The sequence below is a fragment of the Moschus berezovskii genome, chromosome 24 (assembly GCF_049115385.1).
Source record: "Moschus berezovskii isolate FMDL1 chromosome 24, NW_MosBer_1.0, whole genome shotgun sequence".
Lineage (NCBI taxonomy): Eukaryota > Metazoa > Chordata > Mammalia > Artiodactyla > Moschidae > Moschus > Moschus berezovskii.
Window position 1 is genome coordinate 7,552,759 of NC_142483.1, and position 26,054 is coordinate 7,578,812.

General features: G+C 42.3%; 1 protein-coding gene across 1 annotated transcript in view; it reads left to right on the plus strand.

Moving 5' to 3' along the window:
- Positions 1 to 10,643: 10,643 nt before the first annotated feature.
- The window catches only part of CCR2 (C-C motif chemokine receptor 2), a 61,913-nt gene continuing 46,502 nt past the window's right edge, over positions 10,644 to 26,054 (plus strand). Inside the window, exon 1 of the mRNA XM_088831584.1 lies at positions 10,644 to 10,662. The gene's annotated coding sequence lies outside the window, so the exon portion shown is untranslated. The remainder of the gene's footprint in view (positions 10,663 to 26,054) is intronic.

Genomic DNA, 26,054 nt, shown 5'->3' on the forward strand with positions numbered 1-26,054 from the left:
CCTCTGTCATCCCCTTCTCCTCCTGCCCTCAATCTTTCCCAGCATCAGGGTCTTTCAAATGAGTCAGCTCTTCACATCAGGTAGCCAAAGTATTGGAGTTTCAGCTTCAACATCAGTCCTTCCAATGAACACCCAGGACTGATCTCCTCTAGAATGGACTGGTTGGATCTCCTTGCAGTCCAAGGGACTCTCAAGAGTCTTCTCCAACACCACAGTTCAAAACCATCAATTCTTCGGTGCTCAGCCTTCTTTTTAGTCCAACTCTCACATCCATACATGACCACGGGAAAAACCATAGCCTTGACTAGATGGACTTTTGTTGGCAAAGTAATGTCTCTGCTTTTAAATATGCTGTCTAGATTGGTCAAAACTTTTCTTCCACAGAGAAAGCATCTTTTAATTTCATGGCTGCAGTCACTATCTGCAGTGATTCTGGAGCCCAGAAAAATAAAGTCAGCCACTGTTTCCACTGTTTCCCCATCTATTTCACACAAAGTGACCAGATGCCATGATCTTTGTTTTCTGAATGTTGAGCTTTAAAGCCAATCTTTTCACTCTCCCCTTTCACTTTCATCAAGAGACCCTTTAGTTCTTCCTCACTTTCTGCCATAAGGGTGGTGTCATCTGCATATCTGAGGTTATTGATATTTCTCCCAGCAATCCTGATTCTAACTTCTGCTTCCTCCAGCCCAGCATTTCTCATGATGTACTCTGCATTTAAATTAAATAAGCAGGGTGACAATATACAGCCTTGACAAACTCGTTTCCCTGTTTGGAACCAATCTGTTGCTCCATGTCCAGTTCTAACTGTTGCTTCCTGACCTGTATACAGGTTTCTCAAGAGGCAGATCAGGTGGTCTGGTATTCCCATCTCTTTTAGAATTTTCCACAGTTTCTTGTGATCCACACTGTCAAAGGCTTTGGCATAGTCAATAAAGCAGAAATAGATGTTTTTCTGGAACTCTCTTGTTTTTTCAATGATCCAGCGGATGTTGGCAATTTGATCTCTGGTTCCTCTGCCTTTTCTAAAACCAGCTTGAACATCTGGAAGTTCACAGTTCACGTATTGCTGAAGCCTGGCTTGGAGAATTTTAAGCATTAGTTACTAGCATGTGAGATGAATGCAATTATGTGGTAGTTTGAGCATTCTTCAGCACTGCCTTTCTTTGGGATTGGAATGAAAACTGACCTTTTCCAGTCCTGTGGCCACTGCTGAGTTTTCCAAATTTGCTGACATATTGAGTGCAACACTTTCACAGCATCATCTTTCAGGATTTGAAATAGCTCAACTGGAATTCCATCACCTTCACTAGCTTTGTTTGTAGTGATGCTTCCTAAGGCCCACTTGACTTCACATTCCAAGATGTCTGGCTCTAGGTGAGTGATCACACCATCGTGATTACACGGGTCGTGAAGATCTTTTTTGTACAGTTCTTCTGTGTATTCTTGCCACCTCTTCTTAATATCTTCTGCTTCTGTTAGGTCCCTACCATTTCTGTCCTTTATCGAGCCCATCATTGCATGAAATATTCCCTTGGTATCTCTAATTTTCTTGAAGAGATCTCTAGTCTTTCCCATTCGATTGTTTTCTTCTATTATATCACGAACCTCCATCCATAGTTCATCAGGCACTCTATCAGATCTAGTCCCTTAAATCTATTTCTCACTTCCACTGTATAGTCATAAGGGATTTGATTTAGGTCATACCTGAATGTTCTAGCAGGTCAAGCAACTATAAATATCAAAATCACTACTGACTCTCCAAAATCTTTATTCTTTTTCCTATTCTACCTTTTGGAGAAGGCAATGGCAACCCACTCCAGTACTCTTGCCTGGAAAATCCCACTGACGGAGGAGCCTGGTAGGCTGCAGTCCATGGGGTCGCTAGGAGTCAGACACAACTGAGCGACTTCACTTTCACTTTCACGCATTGGAGAAGGAAATGGCAACCCAATTCTTGCCTGGAGAATCCCAGGGACGGGGAAGCCTGGTGGGCTGCTGTCTATGGGGTCGCACAGAGTCGTACACGACTGAAGTGACTTAGCAGCAGCAGCGGCAGCATTCTACCTTTTAAGGCTATTTATATGCTTATAAACATTTCTCAGCCTAAAATTGACACAATATACTTGCTATAGTACACAAAACAAATTCTTATTTCTTGTTTTTAATGCCAGTCTATTTGTCTATTTCCCCATAATGAATCGTAAAGGGACTTGCATAACTCAGTGAAGCTATAAGCCATGCTGTGCGGTGCCATCCAAGACAAAGGGATGAAGAGTTCTGACTAAGCGTGATCCACTGGAGGAGAAAATGGCAACCCATTCCATATTCTTTCCTCAAGACCCTCATGAAAAGTATGAGAAGGCAAAAAGATAAGACAGGAAGATGAGTCCCCCAGGTCGGAAGGTGTCCAATATGTTACTGAGGAAGAGTGGAGGGCAATTACGAATAGCTCCAGAAAGAATGAAGCAGCTGGGCCAAAGCAGAAATGACACTCAGTTGTGGAAGTGTCTGGGGGTGAAAGTAAAGTCTAACGCTGTAGAGAACAATATTGCATAGGAACCTGGAACATTAGGTCCACGAATCAAGGCAAACTGTACATGATCAAGCAGGAAATGGCAAGAATGAACATCAACATCTTAGGAATCAGTGAACTAAAATGGATGGGAATGTGTGTTGTGCTCAGTTGCTTCAAAAATGTCCTACTCCTATGACCCCATGGACTGTAGCCCTCCAGGCTCCTCTGTCCATGGGATTCTCCAGGGAAGACGACTGGAGTGGGTTGCCATGCCTTCCTCCAGGGAATCTTCCCGACCCAGGGATTGAACCCACATCTCCTGCTCTCCTGCACTGCAGGTGGATCCTTTACCCACCAAGCCACCTGGGAAGCCCAAAATGGATGGGAGTGGGCTAATTTAATTCAGGTGACAATATTATATCCACGGGAAGAATCCCTTAAAAGAAACGGAGTAGCCCCCATAGTCAACACAACTGACTATGCCGCACAATTGCACTCATCTCACAAGCTAGCAAAGTAATGCTCAAAATTCTCCAAGTCAGGCTTCAATAGTATGTGAACCAAGAAATTCCAGACATTCAAGCTGGATTTAGAAAAGCCAGAGGAACCAGAGATCAAATTGCCAACATCTGTTGGATCATAGAAGAAGTAAGAGAATTCCAGAAAAACATCTACTTCATTGGCTACACTAAAGCCTTTGACTGTATGGATCACAACAAACTGTGGAAAATTCTTAAAGACATGGGAATACCAGACCATCTTATCTTACCTGCCTCCTGAGAAACCTATATGTAGATCAAGAAGCAATAGTTAGAATCAACATGGAACAACAGACTGGTTACAAATTGGGAAAGGAGTACGTCAAGGCTGTATATTGTCACCCTGCTTATTTAACTTCCATGCAGTATACATCATAAGAAATGCCAGGATGGATGAAGCACAAGCTGGAATCAAGATTGCCGGGAGAAATATCAATAACCTCAGATATGCAGATGACAACACCCTTATGGCAGAAAGCAAAGAGGAACTAAAAAGCCTCTTGATGAAGATAAAACAGTGGGGTGAAAAAGCTGGCTTAAAACTCAACATTCAAAAAACAAAGTCATGGCATCCTCTCACATCCATACATGACCACTGGAAAAACAACAGACTTGACTAGACGGACCTTTGTTGGCAAAATAATGTCTCTGCTTTTTAATATGCTGTGGATGTGAGAGTTGGACCATAAAGAAGGCTGAAGGTCGAAGAAGTGAGGCTTTTGAATTGCGGTGCTGGAGAAGACTCTTGCGAGAGTCCCTTGGACTGCAGGGAGATCCAACCAGTCAATCTTAAAGGAAATCAGTCCTGAATATTCACTGGAAGGACTGATGCTGAAACTGAAGCTCCAATACTTTGGCCACCTGATGTGAAGAGCTGACCCACTGGAAAAGACCCTGATGCTGGGAAAGTCTGAAAGGAAAAACAGAAGGGAAGGTGGAGGATGAAATGGTTAGATAGTGTCACTGACTCAACGGACATGAATTTGAGCAAACCCCAGGAGACAGTGGAGGATTGTGTGCTACAGTTCATGGGGTCACAAAGAATCAGACATGACTCAGTGACCGAACAAAAACAAGTTTGCCTATTTATTTAACCAACAGAAATATCTTACTTTGGTACAAAAAATTGACAGCTTATTACCATCAGTTTTTGCAACCATCTTACTCCTGGAATATTCAATGTTTATATTTTAATTGGTTGACTGAATTTCAACATACAAAAGCAAATAAGGTCACTTTTCACTCTTAAGTTACTTCTAAATGCTTATATATCTTTGGAACTGAACTCAGTTATTTATAATAAACTTATGCTTGTGTTTCATATATTTATGATGTGGATCTGCACAATCACACGACCGTTGATCACGCAAAAGTTCCAAAACCCCCAAAATAACACTGATGCAGGCAACTAGCTTTTTGCCCTTCCAGACTCAGGTCAAAGCTGAAGCCCAAATTAGATTCTTTCAAGCCATATTTTTTTACCTGCCTCATATTACCTCAACGATATTTTTGAATGGCATTTAATTCTTACATCAACTATATCCATACTGAAAAGAAAGAAAGAAAGTGAAGTCGCTCAGTTGTGTCCTACTATCTGCGACCCCATGGACTGTAACCTACCACGTTCCTGCGAGTACTGGAGTGGGTTGCCATTTCCTTCTCCAGAGGATCTTCCAGACTCAGTGATCGAACCCAGGTCTCCCACATTGCAGGCAGACACTTTACTGTCTCAAGCACTGGGGAAGCCCATATCCATACTGGGTATTGGTCAAAATCTATGTTTTGTTTCTTGTGATTCATGAGAAGTTAAAAGAGAAAAAAAGACAACATCTGCATAGTTATTTCCAGAACCATAGCTATTTCAGGAAGTCTTATAAGAATCCTGAAGATATATTGGTGTAATGCTTTTTTCTTACTGCGCCTGAAAAGTCAATAAATTATTTTTAAATTATGTAAACATTTAACTCATTTACCAGCTAAGACAGCATCTTGCAGCTTGAGCTGATCTAGCCTCTGAAGCAGAGCCAGGAACCACAAGGTGAAGATGGGTGGAGAGACAGGAGGTTGTGACACATCTCATGTTTTCACCTCATGATCCACTCATAAATACTGTTTCCGGTCTTCACACCTCTAAGCTCCAGCAGTTTCAAGGTTTTAGAGCCCAAGTGACCCAAAAAAGTTCTTAACTGGAAACTAAGAATGCCACCTGACCCCACTATCATTTCCTTACACAATCAGAGAAACGGCGAACAACAGAAAAAAGAAAAACATATAGATGCATATACACGTGTATATATATATTCTGGAAGGGTCCATATAATATATGAAACATAGGGGAATGTTGTGTGCATTGCCTTATACCCCAAAGTAGGAACCAACAGAAACAACCCCAGCCCTATACAGACAGATCTGTGAATGTCTCAGGTGATTGAGGGATGATAGACTGGGCCACCTCAAAGGACTCCATCCATGGAGGTGTTGGCCATAGAAAAGGGGAACCTGAAGTAGTAGCGGAGGATGGAGGTCTTAAACACCAGGTGCAAAAATAAGTATTGTTTCTGCCTGTAGTTCTCATCCCTCTCTACTTCTCCCATTACTGAGTTATGCTGCTTCTGGTTAAATTTAACATTTGGCTCACAGGTTACAGATGATCAGCTGGGCTGAAGTGAAAGTCCAAAAGAAACTAACATCACTGGGAGAGCACGGGCTTGGATGACTGAGCTCAGGAACTCATTCCTAGATGCAGCACTTGGGACTTTGGGCTTCCCTCCAAAACACACATTAGGTATATAATTTTACTTTTATAGAATGATATTACACACGCATGTCTGAGGGTGTCTTTGTAGTACAGTTTTTTGTTTCTCTTTTTTTCTACCAGTCTTTTCATCTCCTCTCTGCCCTCTTCTATCTGATATCCCCAAGTCTCACAAATGGCCCATGTTCCCTGTCCTAGTGCACCATAACCATACACAGTTGTCTGGGGTTTTGGTTTTCTTTTTTGCCGTTGTTTACAATACACAATACACTGTTCTTTGCATCTTACTTTCGAACCCAACAACACTTTGTGGAAATTCTTCCTAATCAGCTGGTTTGGTTCTAATTCTTCCTGTTTAATGGCATAATAATATTCTAGAGTGTGGCTGGGCCATAATTTATTGAACTTTTCTGTGCTGTGTGCATGCTTAGTCGCTCAGTCATGTCCGACTCTTTGTGACAACATGGACTGTAGCCTGCCAGGCTCCTCTGTCCATGGGGATTCTCCAAGCAAGAATACTGGAGTGGGTTGCCATACCCTCCTCCAGGGGATCTTTCCAACCCAGGGACTGAACCCAGGTCTCCCACACTGCAGGTGAATTCTTAACCATCTGAGCCATCAGGGAAGCCCGAACCTTTCTAGTATTTAGCATTAATCACTTTTCAAGATTATTTTTACTTACATATCCTTACATGCCAGTCACTGGTACTTTTAATTCTATGGAATTGGTTCCCAGGTATGGGGTTGGTGGGCACAGGATATATGTTTTAAATTTTAAAGAACCTGGCAGATTGTACTATAAAACAATAATAATTTACTTTTCCACAGACCGCATATGAAGAAACCCCTCACTTTTTCCTATCTTTCACCAACTCATTACACCAGGCATTTCCACTCTTCCTAATGTGGTCAGTATGATGGACATAGAGTGATTTTTCACTTTGAATGTAATTTGCTTGTTTGAACATGTTTTATATTTTTTAGCCACTTGGATTTGGTCTTCCATGAGCTGTCCACTCATTAGATAAAAAAACAGATACAGAAAGATGGGAAGGATAAACAATTATAGATGAATTTTACATACAACACTATGGCAACTCATTGGAAAACTGTGAAGAAAGGAAAGGATGACTAAAAATTTTTTAATTATCAAAATTCACCCAAGAAGAAGTGAAAAATACAAATTGGCTGATTAACATAGAAAATTAGAAAGGTAAATTAATATCTGCTTTTTAAAAAATCAGAACCAGATATACTCATAGTTAAGTATTATCTAACCTTTTTAAAGAAGAGATAATTTCTGTGATATTTAAATTGTTGTAGCTCATAGAAAACTACAGAAAAATTCCCATTTAATTTTGTGAGGTCAGTCTATTTTTAAAGAAAGAAAGTGCAACTATATGTCAATTTCACTTATAAATTTATAAGTAAAAGTTAAAACATTGGGGAATAAAAGCTAGCAGTACATCAAAACAATAATATACTGTGGTCAAGTGATGACAGCTGAACGTGAAAAGGCATCCAGATTAGGAGTTCTTTTCTCTTAATGCATTAGATTAACGGACTAAAACCCAAATAACTACGTTCAGTTCAGTTCAGTTCAGTCGCTCAGTCGTGTCCGACTCTTTGCAACCCCATGAATCACAGCACGCCAGGCTTCCCTGTCCATCACCAACTCCCAGAGTTCACTCAAACCCACCTCCATCGAGTCGGTGATGCCATCCAGCCATCTTATTCTCTGTCATCCCCTTCTCCTCCTGCCCCCAATCCCTCCCAGCATCAGTCTTTTCCAGTGAGTCAACACGTCGCATGAGGTGGCCAAAGTATTGGAGCTTCAGCTTTAGCATCAGTCCTTCCAATGAACACCCACAACTGATCTCCTTTAGAATGGACTGGTTGGATCTCCTTGTAGTCCAAGGGATATCGGGGACCAGCCTCGATATGGCCCAGGGAATCCTCGGGATGAACGGCGTCGGCGTCAGAGAGAGAGAGAGAAAGAGAGAGAGACAGGGGCTGATGATTCCTTGGTTTACGCTGGAAACCAATAAAACCCCAGCGCGGGGTTTGCTCTGTTTACGCAGGCAGCAGGCGCCCTCTCGAATCACTGGAGGCACCCCACCAGGGCACCCCCTCGAGTGGGTCTTAGAAGCCCAGGCAGATAAGTAAACTCAGAGGGCCCAGCGCTCCAAGGATCTCAACCAGAAAAAGGAGAATAGAGAAAAGGACGGAAGAAGAGAAAGAACGACACGGGGAGACCAAGCTTCAGTGAGCAAGGCCCAAAACTTTATTTTCCAGTGCTGCTTTTATACCCTAAGTTATGCGCATAAGAAACAGAGAAAGGGAGGTATAGATTCACGCCAAAATCACGTGGGGTCAGCAGTCTTGACCCTTATCAGGATCAAGGCTTATTTTTGTGTGTCTCGTGATAAAAGTTTTAGGTGGTTTACATCATCTTCTGGCCAGGGGGCCTGCTAACAGTTTATGGCCCTCTCTCCTAACAATAGGTTAGTTAGCAAGTAAAAGGCTTATATTCTTTTAAGGTGACTTTCCTAGAGTCAGGTGCTAGACACATAACAAAGTTACATTCCTATAAGGCACCGGTGTAGTGAGCTGCAAGAAAGGAATTTATTAACTTAAGATCTGATGTGGTTAAATCAAAGGCTACTACTTATATTCTTTATATGTGATTAATATATTTCCAAGGATACAATAGACAGAGGAAACTGCAGCAAGCATTGATTCAACAATGAAATATTTTTTAGTACTACTCTAATGATTTTAACTTCTTCAACAGATTCCTGTATTTTAGAATATTAGGCTTTCTGTCCTTGCATGGCTGGGAGGCTATAAACAGTCACACTCATAGTTGTAAGAGCCCGGACAAACTTGTCATGCAAGTTAGAAAGTTATCAGAGGGGCTTGGATTGGAACACTCCTATTAAGCCGAGGAGAACTTTTAAACTACAGCTCTGAATTAATGTTTTCAGAGAAAGGTGGTTGGGGGGAAGCCCCCGTAAGTATTAGAGGACTTGGTAAGAGGCGTAAGATAGTAGAGCAGTCAGACTCCGGTTTTCTTTGGGGTAGATGCTCAGGTAAGTCCAGGGGGCTCCTCGAGTCCTGATTAGCCTTTGCCCGTCAGGCCTCTTCCCCAGTTGACCTTTGCCACGGGTAGGATTTCCCTCGCTGGCTCCCGGCAAAGGGACTCTCAAGAGTCTTCTCCAACACCACAGTTCAAAAGCATCAATTCTTCAGCGCTCAGCTTTCTTCACAGTCCAACTCTCACATCCATACATGACCACTAGAAAAACCATAGCCTTGACTAGACAGACCTTTGTTGGCAAAGTAATGTCTCTGCTTTTTAATATGCTATCTAGGTTGGTCATAACTTTCTTTCCAAGGAGTAAGCGTCTTTCAATTTTATGGCTGCAATCAGCATCCGCAGTGATTTTGGAGCCCAAAAAAATAAAGTCTGACACTATTTCCACTGTTTCCCCATCTATTTCCCGTGAAGTGATGGGACCAGATGCCATGATCTTAGTTTTCTGAATGTTGAGCCCAACTGCCTTAATAGATAACTAAAAAATTATTTGATAAAAGCTCAGCAATTATCTCCAAAACGGGGGAAAATATGAAACTATCTGTGCTGAAATCTGTTACCAAAAGTCCTTAAAATGTATTACCCCAAACTAGCCAAATAAGTCAGGCACCATCTATCAATGTCTGCTACCCTCATTATAATTCAATATTACCTTAGAGGGTCTAACAAACACCAGATAAATGTCCAGATAAAACTCTGGACATTCATACACCTAGAAAATTCAAGAGAAAGAAACTTCTGGAACACATACTAGTCAACAGTGTTTCCTTTTATTAATGATATGGCATAAGAATTTAGAAGCTGTAAAAGAAAAGGTAAACATATACACTTTTCCACTTTTTTTAGGACAGAAGAGTCCCTAACCTCACAGTCAATACCCTGCTGGGAACTGGGCTGCACAGAACAAGATAAACAGCTGGCAAAACAGAAACCATCCTCCACCCTGGTCTGTGGAAAAACCGTTTTCCACAAAACCGATTCCTGGTGCCAAAAAGGTTAGGGACCACTGGAATAGACCACAGCAAACTCAATATAAAAATAATTGGAGAAAATACACTTGTAACAAAGAAGACTGATAAACTATTGATATCTACAATATATAGAGTTCTTACACATTTGCAAGAAAAAGAGAAACAACCCCACTATAAACAAGTGTTGAAAGTCACACCTTGATGAGATAAGGAACTAAACTTTATACCGCAGAAAGCAAGTTTCCCCTCAAAATGGTTGCTTCTAGCAAAGGAAACTGTGTCAGATTAACAATCAGATTACAGCCTCCTTTAAAACCCCCTTGCACCATCACCACCTAAAATCGTATGCCCTCAAATGCCAATCTTATATCTCATATCAGGCTGCCTTGGTTGTGGATGAAAGAGAAACATGGGCACCATTTAAATCTCTGGAGCACTGATTCCTGACTCTAGCTTGACAGTATCCCTGTGAATTCTAGTTCACATATGTTGGTCCTGAAATCCTGCCGAGCTGTAGAGGAGGTTCTGCTGGCCCTGGATGGCCTCAGCATTCTTTATACTCCTGATCTGTAGTGTGGCTCTGAAAGACACATCAGCTGGCTTTTGGAAGCAGATTTAGGTGCTGTCTGCAGTTTTACCACCAAGCCCCACCCACCAGACTGAGCTGTTTGGATGGAATCAGAACCTGGGTCAAGATACTCCATTAGAGCCTGTGTAGGATGCACCACGGGACACTTCTGATGCAAAATAGCAGTCCAGCCACTCCCCTGCCCCTGTTCTAGGTGAGTCCCCACTTATCCACATTGTTGGTTATGACACAGTGACCTAGGCAGAGGTGAAGAGCAATGAGTGAGGTGATCACAACCCACCAGTTTCTGAATTGCCTCTTGGTCCCAGCCCATGTGGACAGCCTCCATGACCTGTGAATCACACTCTTTACCCTGGAGGTTGTGTGGATCCTCTACAGAAAGCACAGCCGTCTAAGAATAGCAGCAGAGGGAATGTGTGGAGACAGCAAAGAAGGGGCAAACAGGGCGTGGATGGGGGAGGCATCAACAGTCTCTCTCCCCCAGAGAGAAGGTGGGAAGACTCTCAGGGAAACTGACACAGAACTGTGACACATCCCAGGAGTGAGTGGGCTTCGAGGTTAGCAGGGGACAGGGAGATGCAGACTTTCAAAAAGTAGGGGGAGAGATGAGTCATGCAGATAATTCAAAACTTGCAAGGAGGAAATTAAGCACTTAAAATCAAAGGTTGTTAGTTTCCATCCTTCTATAGAAGTTAAGACAAAAGGGCAAAAAGACCAGGTAAGAAGAGGGGATTTCAACACAGGGATCAAAACTGAGGCAGCCTGGGCTGACAGAGGGGCAAAGATGTTTTCTGTTAATGACCCATGATCCCAGCTTAAGTCCATGAAGAATCAGGTAGATTTTTGCGATTTTTCTGAGAGCTCCCATGGTGCCCACCAAACATGCAGGAAGCAGTGTTCATGGAAGCAGTCCTGAGCTAAGATTCACGACAGATAGAGGGGAAATGTAAGACCTATTCTCAGTGTGAACTATTAGAAGGCACTCAACAGCAGTGCTGACTGGTTTGATGTAGGGCCTTTTTCTCTGACATGAGGTGGGTGGACCAGCAACATCCACATCACCTGGGAGCTTATCAGAATGGTCCAATGTCAAGTCCTACCCCATGCCTACAGAACCAGAATTTGCACTTTAGCAAGATTCCCCAGAGGTCGTGTTTGAGAAACACTGATACAGGCAATGAGGCAGAATGAAGAGACTGCCTGGAGGCGGAACTGCTGCCCAAAGCTTCATGGATAAGTTGGGTCTTGGACAATCTTGAGTATGGATCCTGAGTGCTGGGAGGGACGAACTGGAGGTATCCTCAAGGCCCATGTCAAATGCTCCACACATGTGAACTCAGGATGACACATCCATCCTGTCTATCCTCTTCTCAGCAGACTTCCCTGGGATGTTTCAAGCCAGGAAATGGCTCTGGTTATCAGGTGTGAATTGACCCACTTAAAGAAACTGGCCTGGGCTACCAAGACCTTCTGCCATTGCTTTCTGACTGCATTTTAGAAGTAGGCTGGAGTTTCTACAAGGGGCCTCAGAATGACCTCGCTATACCAGGCCTTTCTCTCCCCTACTCATGTGACCTTCCTGTTGGGAGAAATATGTATTTAAGTACAAATAATATACAGGGAGGCCTGGCGTGCTGTGATTCATGGGGTCACGCAGAGTAGGACACGACTGAGCGACTGAAATGAACTGAACTGAACTGAATATACTTCCTTCCTATTAAGGTGCCTGGGACTGTACTTTTGCTTTTCAGTTCAGTTCAGTTCAGTTCAGTCGCTCAGTCGTGTCCTACTCTGCGCGACCCCATGAATCACAGCACGTCAGGCCTCCCTGTCCATCACCAAACCCCAGAGTTCACTCAAACTCATGTCCATCGAGTCGGTGATGCCATCCAGCCATCTCATTCTCTGTCGTCCCCTTCTCCTCCTGCCCTCAATCCTTCCCAGCATCAGACTCTTTTCCAGTGAGTCAGCTCGTCGTATGAGGTGGCCAAAGTATTGCAGTTTCAGCTTTAGCATCAGTCCTTCCAATGAACACCCAGGATTGATCTCCTTTAGAATGGACTGGTTGGATCTCCTTGCAGTCCAAGGGACTCTCAAGAGTCTTCTCCAGCACCACAGTTCAAAAGCATCAACTCTTCTGCGATCAGCTTTCTTCACAGTCCAACTCTCACATCCATATTTTTGCTTTTAGGAAACCCATAAAAGGGAAAATTTCAACTCAATCCAAAGAAAGGAATAACTCGTATGTTAAGAATGGTCCTAATCCCTTAGCAAGGGACTATCTTCTAGGTCCAGAAAGGGGAGATTAATCCATGCACTCTTAATGGATGCTTCGTGGGAGGCAGATGCAGCCTCCACACCACATTTCCCCCAACCCAGAACCTCTTTTCCTGAACTGTGTTTCAGCACCTGACCTACACTGAGGAGTATTCCACTATAAAGTAGCTCTTTGCAGTGCTCTGCTGTGTCTACTCCATGGGTCTTGTTAAGGATATTGATTACATTGCCCCAGTAGCTGCCATCATGTGCTCCCTGATACACCAGTGAACAGCTGTGATAGAAAATTAGGAGCAAAAGGAGAAAGAAGTCAAAGATACTCTTCTGTGCTCCAGAAGCTCTGGAAGCTAGTCTGTTTGCTGTGAAATTCACGGGGTCTTTAATACATTAACGTGGGACACTCCAAGAAGGAGATCTGATACATATGGGCTTTCCAAACTTATTTAACCACCTTTTTCAAGACAATCTTGTCTGTACAGACTTCACCATGTTCATTTCGTCTCAAAGAAGACCCACGAGAGACACTTCTCAAATTCAGTACCAAGAACGGCATTTCCTGGGGAACTACTCTGCTGATTTTGTGAGTCCTAAGAATTCAAAACTAGCCGTGTTTTACTCTTTTCATTTGCTGCTGAGCTGACAGCAAGATGCTGGAAGGCCTCCAGAAAGTATACCAAAATTTGGAGCACACCGTCTGTGGCCTGACTCACTGCTGTCCACTTGTTTTCCTCCATTTCCTCAAAGATTTATCTGAAACGTTTCTCTTGACCTAGTTCTATGTAAGTCACATTAAATCTTTTTCCAAACAAAAATTCAGAGAGGCTAAGCAACTCACCCAAGGTCACACAGCTTACCAGAGAGGAATTCAAGATTCAGCCTCAGTTCTGCCCCTCTTTGAGGCCTAAGTTCTCCTAGGCCACCCTCCTAGTCCTGTAGGGCCCATGAAAGACCTGGATGTGTTGGCGACAATGTTGGCAGGAAATGACCATTATTGAACAACAATGATTTGGCTTACGCTTTCGTCTGCCTTTGCTTGTTTCTTACTGCCAAACCTCCTCCACACCCACACTTTAGGATCCCTTCCCTGTTTTCCAAGACTCTTCATCAGCTCCCTAAGCCCAAGACCCATAATCTGTGTCTCAGCTCCAGCACATGTACTTCTAGATAACCAGATACATGAGAAAAATGTACTGAGAGGTCAGCACAGACACTAGCCATAACAGGGGTGATCAATGCCAGCTGAGTCTCTCCACCTGCACACAACAGAAACCCAGCCACAGGGGTGGCTTGACTAATTATGGACTTGTCTGACTCGCACAAATACCCCAGCTTCTGCGTCCGGCTCGCTACTCTACACCCCTAGAGTAATGCTTTTGTCCCCCTGCTGCCACATGGGCTCCAGATGGCTGGCCCGCCGGCAGCCTCATATTTGCATTCTAAGCAGGAAGGAAAAAGAAGAGATAAATTAAGAGGAGGAGGAAGGGGCAGCAAGAATATAAGAGAAGAACAATTTCCTAGGAATTCCTAGTAGATCTCCCTTTCAGTCTCATTGGCCAAGACGGTGCCACACAGCCATCCCGAGCTAAAAGGGAGACTGTCCTGAATGTAATCACAGTTAGAAAGGAAGGAAGAGACATAGAGGTGGGGCAGTCAGCTGGTACGATCTGCCACGCCAGAGGCCACCCCAAATGCCTGAGTTGGGTAGAAGATACAAAAAGCAGGCAGCAGGAACTAGAGGGAAGCATCAGGGCTGAAAGGGTGGGCACAGTCAAATAGGGGGTGCAGCCAGGGTCACTGTACTGCATCCCAGGCTCCCCTTCAGATCAGGGTTCATTCCCCCGGTGCTGGGAGGGCTGCCAACACAGCCACAGCTGTCAGCCTCCTCTGGGCACCACTTTGGCTGAAAAGAGTCACAGACCCTTAACAGCCTTCATCCACTGTCTCCCCTCTTCGTAACTCTACAGGGTCCTCCCAGCTCCAGAGCTCCCCATGGAGTCAGCTGAGGCCTTTGTTGAGACTGCACGCAGCCCAGTTTCTCCCTCTTCTCAATCCACTTCCTGTCTTTCCCTCTCACCTGAGTTATCCCTAAGCACTCCTGATAAACACCCAGCAGGATGATTTCCCAGAGGCGCAGTCTGCACCAAGGAATAAGCCACTTCTTTCAAGTTCAATCCAACACGTGTGTCTGGTCAATGTGAGTACATCTGAAGCCCTGCGCTGGGTGCTGGGAATGGAGGGGGCAGCGAATACAAACATGAACAAGCATTAGTCCCCACCTTTAAGGAGCTCACAGGCTTGTGCAATGAAGCCGGGAAAACAAGAAGCTAAGACACAAGACCCACAGAGTACAGCCAGGATAAAGTACAATGGATATTCACAGGAGGAAGGTGTTATCAATAGTCTGGATTGGAGCAGTAACAGACTAGGAAATCTGGAGGAGCTTCAAGGAGAGGGAGCCTTTGAAATGGCCTCTGAGGATGATACGGCAGAGCCCACTCCAGGCAGAGAAGCACTCCAGGCAGGGCCAGTGTAAGCAGAGGCACAGAAGACTGGGTGTGGGCCATGTCTACAGGGTGGTAACACAGAATGGGAAGTGAAATTAAGCACTAGCTCCAAGTCAGACAGCCAGGGTTTGACTTCCATCTCTGCCTTCTCTGAAAGATGGGGATCAGGCATATTCCTTAACCCGTCACAACCAGGACTTTCTCCTCTGCACAACAGTAATTTTACATTCCTTTTCTGCAAAGGGCTGTCATGGAGACCGAGAAGCTAAGACATGTAGACCACTACACAGACACCTAGAGAATCCTGAGGCTCAGCTGATACTCTAGGTGTTATCACACAAGTCGAGATGTTGAGGAGGCTGTGGTGCTCAAAGTAAGGTCCCCATCCAGCAGTGTCAGCGACACATTGTTAGAAAAGCAGTCCTGGGCCCCACTCACCCGAGACCTACCGAGCCAGCAATGCTCTGGGTGGGCCTGTCAATCTGTACTGCAGCAAGGACAAGTAGGAGAAGCACTGTGAGGGAGGGCTTCGAAGCAGTGCAAAAAGCCCATCTGGGGAGAGAGCCGAATCATTTCCGTAACCTTGTCTTTCACCCCACTTCCTTAGACTCATAATGAAATAGCAAAAGAGACACCAGAAGAAGAAACATCCAGGGCAGAGGCTCCTCTTTACTCTTCTTCCTTTAAGGCACTGTTAAACAGAACAAGAGACAGCTTCCCAAATTCCACAGGCTGTTAGACCTGTGATAAGAGTCCAATCTTCTTTCCTTTACTTTTGGAGAAATTGAGGTGCTGAGGGGTAACAAGCCATGGTCAGTGTCTCAGATTCACTGGCAGAGTCAGGACTGAAGCTCAGGCCTCCCAGCTTCAAACTATGATGATTAAAACATGAAATTGTTTTGGTCAAAGAGGAAAGTAACTGAGAAAGTAGATCAAAATGAAGCTACAGGAGATCTATGTGAATAATTAAGAGCCAGTGGAGTTAGCAAGCAGAAGGGGTGCATCTACAGTGACATTTTTGCAGAATCCTCAACCAAAATTATCAACCAAACACCTGCTGTGAAGCCTCAAATTCCACCACTGGAAGTAAGAGCTTTTCACACATGACAAACCAGGCAAGCCTAAACCCACTGCTACCTCAAAATTAGAATATCCAGAAGGCTTTGATTATAGAAGGGATGAGGAGGAGAAGAGAAGCAAGAGACATTTTACAGAGCCATACAAAAGAAAAGTACAGCTCCTAAGTTCTTATATTTAAATGGATCTGTAAAGGGGAAAATAGCTAAAATGTTACACAGAGAAAGGGTTATAAAAAGTATCTACTTTAAAGTCCAAATTTTGTGAAACTATAAAAAGAAAGAGACTCATGAAAGTTAATGTCTCAGTCTTAATAAAAAGAAGTGGTGAGCCCAGCTGGAGTTGGGTGGATCACTGTGGCCTCTGTGTAGGAGCCCTCCCTCACAGTGCTTCTCCTACCTGTCCTTGCTGAAGTACAAATTGACAGGCCCACCCAGAGAGTTGCTGGCTCAGTAGGTCTGGGGTGAGTGGGGCCCAAGTGAGCAGACGACAACAAAAAATCAACAAGGATTTTTAAAAAGGAGCCCGACTGAAGTAAGGAGATCTTTGGTTGCTCTGAGCTCTGGGTTTTACCAAGATGTGGCTGGAGGAGGGATAGGCAATGACAATTTTATAGGTTGTTCCTTAAACAAGCCTGCTGCAACTGCTGTAGGGGCAAGTGACAACTAAAATCCATGTGGCGCTCTGCTCACCCAGCCACATGCTCAGACCAGTGCGGGGTGACACGTGTTCCTAAGCTCTTAAAACCAAAGGACTGAATCACGCTGCTGGGTTGCCTTGTAATATCTGTCATTTAAGTCTGTTCAAAGTAACTGCTTGGCAACTCATTCAGTATTCAGTTCAGTTGCTCAGTCGTGTCTGACTCTTTGCGAGCCCCCGAACCGCAGCACACCAGGCCTCCCTGTCCATCACCAGCTCCCAGAGGTCACCCAACCATGCCCATTGAGTCGGTGATGCCATCCAACCATCCCATTCTCTGTCAACCCTTCTTCTCCTGCCCTCAATCTTTCCCAGCATCTCACACCTTTAAACAAATGATAGGTTCTTTTCAAATAATACCCTTATTTTCTTCATAAAGTCCCAAACTCAGAAGACCCAGTGAATCATTCAGAATCAAGCAAGAATCTTCCCTCAGAGAAGAATATGAGCAAATCTACTTTTAGGAAGGGGCGCCAAAAACAGTGCAGTCGTTCCTTCTTCTGGAGGCAGAGTCATAGCTCCCCTTATTATTAATATTATTTAATGTTTTTTATCTTGTTTATTTCTGCAATGTCTTTTCTCAAGATCTTAGTGATTTTGACAATCTATCTAGGGATCTGCTTTCTTGCTTCATTCCAAGACACCTCCACACTCTATGTGACTAAAAATGGTCATAATGACTCACTTGCAGAAATCCTTCTCCAACACCAACTCTTTAGAAGGTCAAAATTAAACAAGCAGTGATAGTGGTGGCCTCCTCACTTTCGCAAGGAACAGGAAAGAAGTACTGCTCTCCTGGGAAGAAACTGGATTTCAACAAGTACCAACGAAAGGAAGCTGACTTGTCTGCTGTTGGAAGATTTCTAACTCACTGTGTGGGGTGAGGATGGTGCTACACCTGTGCTCAGCATCAGGCACGTGACCCCGGCATATTCAGGATTGACCACTCATTTCCACCTCCTGCTCCTATCCTTAAAAAGCCTCTGTCATGGGAACTTTGCCTTTCTTGTTTCCCTGCTGGCGTCTGCCTCAACAGGCTGTGATCAATGCAGCCACCAGAGTGATGTGATCCTGTCACTACTCTGCTACCCAGGGCCCTCTGACCGTTCCCCAGCTCATGCCCAGTCAAAGGCAAAGCCCTGCCGAAAGCCCACCTGCCCCACACAACATGGGGCTCCCAACTACCTCTCTGCCCTGGGTCTCCATACACTCCCTCTCACTTCCTCTGCTCCAGCTACTCTGGCCCCCTTGCTGTTTCTTTGTGTGCCAGTATTGAAATTTCTTCAGGCCAGACATGTATCTAAAAACAGAACTGCTGAATCAGAGCATCTCTACATTTTCTAGATATTGCCAAACTGCTTGTCAAATGGGTTTGCCAACTTACATCCCTACCCACATTATGGGAGAGGGCTGGTTTCTCCAAATCCTCAATGAAAATTGGCGTTTTCATCTTTACTAAGCAGATGGATGGGAATGGTTAACCCAATACTGTTTCAGTGTGCGCTTTCTTGATTACAATGGAAATTTAGCATATTTTCCTATTGGCCGTTTGTTTTTCTCATTCTGAAAAGTTGCCAAAGGATAAAGGAGATTTTAGTAACTCAATTTCTTAGAAAAGTTTATTCAGTTTTTCTATTTTTCATGAGTCAACTTCACCAACGTATAATTTTCTAGGAAATTATCCATTTTGTCCAAACTTCCAAATGTACTGTCATAAAGTTGCCACAGGCATTCTATCATCTCTGTTTTAGTTTAATCTTTCGTGACTGTTGTTGATAATATTGCTTATCTGTGCCTTTTCTCATTCTTTTTTCCTTCATCCATCTTGCCTAGAGGTGGGATCACTGAGACTGTGAATGATCTCGGGTCAGGTGAATAAAGTTACGAACAAAAGTTTCAGTTTTCAGATTCTTTTATATTTCAGACTTGTGGACTTATAGATTGTGGACTGACGCTTTCATTTTCATTCAGCTCTAATTGTTTGTCACCTCTGTTCTGCTTTCATTATTAACTCATAAGGCATTTAAAAATTTATTTTTTCAGTTTTCAGAAACATGTTTTTTTGGTTTTTATAATTTACATAAAGACAATTTTTAATTTAATAAACTGTGGTCAGAGAATGTGGTCTGTGTCATAACATTTCCTTCTTATTTGCTAATAACTCTGTTATGAACTCGGATCTGGTCAGTGTTTATCAAGGTCTCTACACAGTCTTGGTTCCAGAGCTGCTCCACTGGTGCACCATGAATGGACTGTAGGTGTTGTAACATATTGATATCTTCAGCCCTCAGGACAGTTGGGCAGGGCCTTCTCATAGGCAACCTCATGGGTTTTCTGGAAGGTAGCCCCTTGCCCGGGGAAGCGCACAATGTAGCCCCCATGAACAGTAAACTCATGACGTACAGCCGGCCCTTGAGCTCTACGGTAACGTGCTAAGAGCCCAGATAAGGGGACATCCACATCGCCAGCCAGCTGCAGAGCTCACGGCTGCCCAGCAAGGACAAGGGGTCTGCAGAACTGAGGTTCACAGTCCAGGTGCCTGGGAGATGGAGCACAGGCTTTTGGTAAATATTGGGGGCTGGGGAAGCTCAGTGGGGCTCCCAGCTGACATAGCTTTAAGCAGCTGTGTGCACTCATGTTTTACATATTTCGGTCACTTGTGTCCATTTGTGCCTGATGTACCCTTTTAGTGGCATCCAAACTAACTGCAGGGTGACTGTTCTAGCAATATTTGTGAGCTTTGTAGAGTTGCATCATTTTTTAAACTCTTAACACATTTCATTGCCTTTGATATTCATTTGTACTACAACATTATAAGACATTTCAACATTTTATTTGCTAATAAAAGAGAAAAAAGCTATTAGATTCTTCAAATATAATTTCAACTGTTGTAAAATTTTGTATGGTTGTAAATATTTTGCTTTAATTTTTATTTAAAAATTATTACTTGTGTAAATAAATAAAGCTTCCCATTTATTGTAATTAGCAAGAATTTGAAATTATTGTTATCAAAAATCTTGATCTGGAATGTGTCCAGCAGTTTCAAGCATAAACACGATAAGGGTTATGCTTATAGGAGAAACTTTCTCCTTTAAAATTGGGAAAATATTTTATTTGTAAAATCTATTTAAAACCAACATTAATATTTTATTATGAATTTTACATCTTCTAATACTAACAAAATGAAAATTACTTTCTTAATAGACTATTCCTTTAATATTACATAGTCGTCTTTTCCAGCTTAAGAATTTTGCATAAATTCTGTTTTGATCTTAGTAATCTTTTGACTAACTTTTTAATAGAATAACTCTTTCCAACCCCTTTATTTTCAATCTATATGGTGATCTTATAGGAGTTCTTGCATAAGCAATGGGTAATAATTTGCTTTTAATGAATAATGTTAATCCATTTACTTTTTACTTTTTTGTGTTTTTTGATGTAATCTGACATTAGCCATCCTGCTTTATTTTCTCTTATCTAACGTAATATTTAAGAATATTAGAAAAAAAAGCTATGACCAACCTACACAGCACATTAAATAGCAGAGACATTACTTTGCCAACAAAGGTTCGTACAGTCAAAGCTGTGGTTTTTCCAGTAGTCACATATGGATGTGAGAGTTGGACTATAAAGAAGGCTGAGCACTGAAGAATTGATGCTTTTGAACTGTGGTGTTGGAGAAGACTCTTGAGAGTCCCTTGGACTGCAAGGAGATCCAACCAGTCAATCCTAAAGGAAATCAGTCCTGAATATTCATTGGAGGGACGGATGCTGAAGCTGAAGCTCCAAAACTTTGGCCACCTGATGCAAAGAAGTGACTCATTGGAAAAGACCCTGATGCTGGGTAAGATTGAAGGTGGGAGGAGAAGGGGATAACAGAGGATGAGATGGTTGGATGGCATCACTGACTCAATGGACATGGGTTTGGGTGAATTCCGGGAGTTGGTTATGGACAGGGAAGCCTGGAATTCTTCAGTCCATGGGGTCACAAAGAGTCAGACATGACTGAGTGACTGAACTGAATTCTAATTATTCATTTCTCAAAAATTTTAAGTTCAAGAATGTTATGTAAATTGAATCATACAGTATGTAACCTTGTGAAATGGCTTCTTTCTCTCAGCATAATTTCCATGAGATTCGTCTATGTTGTGGTACCAATAGTTTGTTCCTATTTATTACTGAGTAGTATTCTGTGGTGTGGATGTGCCTCAGTTTGTTTAACCAATCAACCACTGACATCTGAGTGGTTTCCAGTTTTTGACTACTATGAATAAAGCCACTATAAACATATTGAAAAGCAGAGACATTACTTTGTCAACAAAGGTCCGTCTAGTCAAGGCTATGGTTTCTCCAGTGGTCATGTATGGATGTGACAGTTGGACTATAAAGAAAGCTGAATGCCAAAGAACTGAAGCTTTTGAACTGTGGTGTTGGAGAAGACTCTTGAGAGTCTCCTGGACTGCAAGCAGATCAAACCAGTCCATCCTAAAGGAAATCAGTCCTGAATATTCATTGGAAGGACTGATGTTGAAGCTGAAACTCCAATACTTTGGCCACCTGATGCAAAAAGTTGACTCATTGGCAAAGACCCTGATGCTGGAAAAGACTGAGGGCAGGAGGAGAAGGGGATGACAGAGGATGAGATGGTTGGATGGCATCACTGACTCAATGGACATGGGTTTGGGTGTAATCCGGGAGTTGGTGATGGACAGGGAGGCCTGGTGTGGTGCGGTTCATGGAGTTGCAGAGTCGGACACGACTGAGCAACTGAACTGAACTGAAACATTTATCTACAAGTTTTTGTTATGAACATAAATGTTCATTTCTCTGGAAATAAATGCTTAGAAATTCAGTAGCTGTGTCATATCATATTTTCAGGTTTAATTTTAAGAGACTGTCAACTTATTTTCTGGAATGACTGTCAAGTTTTATTTACATCCTGACCAGCAATGTGAGCATTTTTTGCACTGTCATCAGCATGTGACTTTAGCCAATCTGATAGGTGTTTAGTGATAGTTCATCCTGACTTAATTTGCATTTCCCAAAAGGACAATGATGTTGAACATTTTTTCATGTGTTTTTTGGCTATTTCCTCTTTAGTAAAATGTCTGCTCCTGTTTTATGTCCTTCTTTTTAGTTGAATTGTTTATTATTTTTTTACTGTTGAGTTTTGAGCATTCTTCACACCATACATTCTAGGTGCTAGCCCTTTGTTGGATATGTGTGCTGCAAATGATTTCTCCGCTTTGAACTTTGCCTTTTTACCTTCTTAAGAGAATATTTTACAAACCAAAAGCTTTTAAAGTTTAATTTTATCAATTTTTTCTTTTATGGATCATGTTTTTGGTGTCAAGTCTAAGATCTCTGCCTAATACTACATCCCAAATTTTTTCTTTAACAAAAGCCTTAAAAAACCTTTAACATTTAAGTCTATGATCCATTTTGAGTTGTTTTTTGTACTTTTTTTCTTTCCTAAGTCAACTATTTGGTTAAGCACCAGTTGTGGAAAAGTTTATTCTTCCTCCCAGGAATTACTTTTGTGCCTTTGTCAACAATCAGTTGCTAGATGTGACTAGATCTCCACAAACAACACAAAGAAATAGAGGAAAACAACACAATGGGAAAGACTAGGGATCTCTTCAAGAAAATTAGATATCATGGGGACATTTCATGCAAAGATGGGCACCATAAGGGACAGAAATGGTAAGGACCTAACACGAGCAGAAGATATTAAGAAGAGGTGGCAAGAATACACAGAAAAACTATACAAAAAAGATCTTAATGACTTGGATAACCACAATGGTGTCATCACTCACCTAGAGTCAGGCATCATGGAGTGCAAAGTCAAGGGGGCCTTAGGAAGCACCACTACGAACAAAGCTAGTGGAGGTGATGGAATTCCAGCTGAGCTATTTCAAAACCTAAAAGATGATGCTGTTAAAGTGCTGCACTCAATATGCCAGCAAATTTGGAAAACTCAGCAGTGGCCACAGGACCGGAAAAGGTCAGTTTTTATTCCAATCCCAAAAAAGGGCAATGCCAAAGAATAAAATTCAAACTACCATACTACTGCGCTCATTTCACATACTAGGAAAGTAATGCTCAAAATCATTCAACCTAGGCTTCAACAGTATGTGAACCAAGAACTTCTAGATGTTCAAGCTGGATTTAGAAAAGGCAGAGGAGCCAGAGATCAAATTTCCAATATCCATTGGTTCAGAGAAAAAGCAAGGGAATTTCAGAAAAACATCTACTTCTGCTTCATTGACTAGGCTAAAACATTTGACAGTGTGGATCACAACAAACTGTGGAAAATTCTTAACAGACATGGGAATACCAGACCATCTGACCTGCCTCCTGAGAAACCTGAAACCTGTATGCAGGTCAAGAAGCAACAGTTAAAACTGGACATGGAACAACTGACTGGTTCCAAATTGGGAAAGGAGTACATTAAGGCTATATATTGTCACCCTGTTTATTTAACTTACATGAAGAGTACATCATGTGAAATGCCAGGCTGGATGAATCACAAGCTGGAATCAAGATTGCTTGGAAACTTATCAACAACCTCAGATATGCAGATGATACCACTCTTACAGCAGAAAGCAAAGTGAAACTAGAGAGCCTCTTGATTAAGGTAAAAGAGGGGGGAGAAAAAGCTGACTTAAAACTCAACATTCAAAACATGAAGATCATGATATCCGGTCCCATCACTTCATGGCAAATAGATGGAGAATAAATGGGAACAGTGGCAGATTTCATTTTGGGGGCTCCAAAGTCACTGTGGATGGTGAATGTGGCCAGGAAATTAAAAAGATGCTTAATAATTGGAAGAAAAGCTATGACAAACCTAGACAGCATATTAAAAAGCAGAAACATCACTTTTCTAACAAAGGAGTGTATAGTCAAAATTATGGTTTTTCCAGTACGGATGTGAGAGTTGGACCATAAAGAAGGCCGAGCACTGAAGAACTGATGCTTTCAAACTCTGGTGCTGGAAGACTCTCAAAAGTCCCTTGGACAGCAAGGAAATCAAACCAGTCAATCCTAAAGGAAAGCAACCTTGAACAGTCATTGGAAGGACTGATGTTGAAGCAGTAATACTTTGGCCACCTAATAAGAAGAGATGACTCATTAGGTAAGACCCTGATGCTGGAAAGATTGAGAGCAGAAGGAGAAGAGGGTGACAGAGGATGAAATGGTTGGATATAGCATCACTGACTCAATGGACTCGAGTTTGAACAAACTCCAAGAGATAATGAAGGACAGGGAAGCCTGGTGTCCTACAGTCTATGGAGTTGCAAAGAGTCAGACATGACTTAGTGACTGAACAAAATAAAAATCTCCACTAATTACACATATTGATTACTGTAGCTATATAGTAAGTCTTGAAATCTAGCAGACTAATCACTCTCATTTTGTTCTTCATTTCCAAAATTGCTACAGCTTTTCTAGTTCCTTTGCTTTCCATATAAATTACAGAATAATCTTGCTTATATCTACAATAATCTTGTTGAGATTTTGAAATAAATTGCATTAAACTTATATATTAGTTTGGGCTTCCTTCGTGGCTCAGCTGGTAAAAGAATCTGCCTGCAATGAGGGAGACCTGGGTTCGATCTCTGGGTTTGGAAGATCCCTTGGAGAAGGGAAGGCTAACCATTCCAGTATTCTGGGCTGGAGATTTCCATGGGGTTGCAAAGAGTCAGACACGACTGAGTGACTTTCACTTCACTATATATTAGTTTGGAGATAACTGGCATCATTACTATGTTGAGACTTAAAGATCATTAATTTCTTTAATCAGTTTTGTAGTTTTCAGCATAATCATCCTGTACAAGCTTTGTTAGAGCTATACCTAAATATTTCACTTCTTGAGCAACTGTAAATTGTGTTACATTTTTACCTTTTGTGACCATGTTCATAGCTAGTATATAGAAACACAATTGGCTTTTATTTGCTTACCTTGATCTAGCAGCTTTATCAAACTCATTATTTCTAGAAGGTTTCCTTGTAGATTTCTTGAAATTCCCTATGCAGTCAATTACATTATCTGCAGATAGGGACAGTTTATTTCTTACTTTTGGATCTGTACATTGTTATTTCTTTTCTTCCCAATGGCACTGGGCAAAAAGCTCAGCATGATGTTGAATAGAGTGCTAAAAGTGGGCATTATAAAGTTAGGAGCAAGCCAAGTTTTGCTTTATTCCTGCTTTTCTGAGTTTTTTTTCATGAGTGCATCCTGAATTTTGTCCAATGCTTTTCTGCGTCAACTGATACGATCCTCTAATTTTCTTCTTTAGCCTTTTAATGTAGTGAATTACATTACATGATTTTCAAATATGCCAGCCTTGCATCCCTGTAACAAACCCCCTGTGCTGTGTTTAGTCACTCAGTTGTGTCCAACTATTTGCGACCCCATGGACTGCAGCCCACCAGGCTCCTCTGTCCATGGGGATTCTCCAGGCAAGTCGGTTGCCATGCCCTCCTCCAGAACAAACTCCCTAGGTCATGGTATATAACGGTTTTTAAATACTGATGAATTCTACTTGTTAATATTTTCTTAAGGATTTTTATGTCTGTAATCATGAGGGATATTGGTCTGCATTTCTCTTTTATTGTATTACCTTTTCCTAGTTTTCATAAAAAGATATTTCTAGCTATATTAAATTGTAATTGTTCCCTCCACTTCTACCTTCTGGGAGATGCTGCATATAAATGGTTTTAATTCTCCAGTGAAAACGTGCGGACCTGGAATTTTCTTTTTAGGGAATGTCTTACATTATTAATTTAATACCCTTATTATTTTGCCAACAAAGGTCCATCTAGTCAAAGCTATGGTTTTTCCAGTAGTCATGTATGGATCTAAGAGTTGGACTAAAGAAAGCTGAGTGCCAAAGAATCGATGGTTTTAAACTGTGCTTTTGGAGAAGACTCTTAAGAGTCCCTTGGACTGCAAGGTGATCCAACTATTCAATCATAAAGGAATGCACTGAAGCTGAAGCTGAAGCTCCAATACTTTGGCCAC